This window comes from Pseudophryne corroboree, chromosome 1 (genome assembly GCF_028390025.1).
Source record: "Pseudophryne corroboree isolate aPseCor3 chromosome 1, aPseCor3.hap2, whole genome shotgun sequence".
Lineage (NCBI taxonomy): Eukaryota > Metazoa > Chordata > Amphibia > Anura > Myobatrachidae > Pseudophryne > Pseudophryne corroboree.
The window spans coordinates 992,927,918-992,930,269 of NC_086444.1; the positions used below are offsets into that span (position 1 = coordinate 992,927,918).

At 43.9% G+C, this 2,352-nt stretch overlaps 1 pseudogene; it reads left to right on the forward strand.

Moving 5' to 3' along the window:
* Window positions 1-1,664: 1,664 nt before the first annotated feature.
* On the forward strand, window positions 1,665-1,783 carry LOC134947365 (5S ribosomal RNA; annotated as a pseudogene).
* Window positions 1,784-2,352: the final 569 nt, after the last annotated feature.

The following is a 2,352-nucleotide window of genomic DNA, read 5'->3' on the forward strand; positions in this document are numbered from 1 at the left end:
ACAAACCTCACTGTGTCATCTCCTTTCTCCTTGGCTTTATATTTCAGAAGTTGTTTCCTCTCCAATTTCTTGGCCTTCAGGTTTGCTTCTTCCAAGAGATGGTTCGGATAACCTTTTTCCTTGAATCTTTCAGTGTATACCTGCAGTTGCTGATCTCGGTCCTCAATGTCCTTACAGTTCCGAGCAATTCTGTTGAACTGTGAAAAGGGAATATTATTCTTCCATTGTTGACTGTGATTGCTTCGATAATGTACATAACTGTTCATATCCACTTCCTTGATATAATTCTTAGTAATCACTTCGTTGGCCGTGTGTGTCAAAACCAGATCAAGAAATTATATCTTCTCTGTGCTTTCCTTTGCAGTGAATTGAAGGTTCATAGAATTATTAGATAAATATATAAAAAATTCCTTAAAACTAGCACCGTCACCATCCCACACAAGTAAAATGTCGTCTATATAACGTTTATAAAATGCAATATTCTGCTGGAACGGGTGGTCCTTAAAAATGTACTCATTTTCCCAATTTCCCATAAAAAGATTAGCAAAACTTGTCGAGAAAATTGTGCCCACGGCGGTGCCACAGGTTTGTAAAAAGTAAGTGTCTAAAAATTTAAAATAATTCTGTTTCAGAATAAAATTCATCAATTCACATAAAAATGTGTTCTGTGCTCCTCTGTGATCTCGGCATATTTACTCAAGAATCCATTGCAGGACTCTACACCCTTATCATGTTCTATGCAGGTGTAGAGCGACTGGACATCTATGGTAATCCATCTGTAGGTATCTTTCCATTCAAAGGAATCCATCAGGTTGAGAACAGACGTAGTGTCTTTCAAATAGGCTGGCAGACTAAGCACGTGTTTCCTTAGAAATACGTCCACGTATTCGGACAAATGTGATGTCAGGGAATCTATCCCGGCCACAATGGGTCTCCCTGGGGGATTCGTCATAGATTTATGCACCTTAGGTAGGAAGTAGAAAATGGGGGTGATGGAGATGACACAGTGAAGGAGATGACACAAAATCTTAAAGATCTGGTGGCACCTAGCATGCTAAGAAATCCGGAAGTACGATCAAGCATGCCCAAATGCGTTGGATGTTATAAATGCGGCCGCTGCAATGTGTGTCGGTACGTACACCCTAATAGGAAAACCTTCAAGAATACCAATAGGTCCAAAGATTATAAGATTAAGCAGTTCATTAACTGTAATACGGTGTCAGTGATCTACATGCTGGAGTGCTCGTGTGGGATGCAATACATAGGGAAAACGAAAAGACCTCTGAAAATCCGTATTCAGGAACATGTAAGAAATATTAAAAACAAAGTACTAACACATGCAGTACCGAAACATTTCCATGCCTGCCATAACTCGGATCCTGACGAATTAACTTTTAAGGGCATTGAGCTAGTCTCACTGGGTGAGAGAGGTGGTGATCTCTCTAACCTTTTATCAAAAAGGGAAATGTATTGGATTTTCGAACTGAACACCCTGCACCCTGACGGCTTCAACGAGGGCTACGAAATAGCCCCCTTTCTGTGATGTAAGCTGGCTACACCTTCTTCTTACTTGGGCAACCTGTCTCTGCTCTGTTGTCATTTCCACTAGGGTCACCTCCCCAACCACGTTGTTGTATTATGATTACCTCTAAAAACCACGCCAATACTACAGCCATACCGCACTGGAGATGCCCAATTCCGTTCGATCTTGGAAGCCAAGCAGTGCTGGGCCCAGTTAGTACATAGATGGGGAACCATCATGGAAGACTGAGTGCTGTAATTTTTTGAGCGAGGGATATGAGTATATTGTATCAATAATACATACTCTTTCTCTATCGTCCTAGTGGATGCTGGGGTTCCTGAAAGGACCATGGGGAATAGCGGCTCCGCAGGAGACAGGGCACAAAAGTAAAGCTTTCCGATCAGGTGGTGTGCACTGGCTCCTCCCCCTATGACCCTCCTCCAAGCCAGTTAGATTTTTGTGCCCGGCCGAGAAGGGTGCAATCTAGGTGGCTCTCCTAAAGAGCTGCTTAGAGAAAGTTTAGCTTAGGTTTTTTATTTTACAGTGAGTCCTGCTGGCAACAGGATCACTGCAACGAGGGACTTAGGGGAGAAGAAGTGAACTCACCTGCGTGCAGGATGGATTGGCTTCTTGGCTACTGGACATCAGCTCCAGAGGGACGATCACAGGTACAGCCTGGATGGTCACCGGAGCCTCGCCGCCGGCCCCCTTGCAGATGCTGAAACATGAAGAGGTCCAGAATCGGCAGCAGAAGACTCCTCAGTCTTCTAAAGGTAGCGCACAGCACTGCAGCTGTGCGCCATTTTCCTCTCAGCACACTTCACACGGCA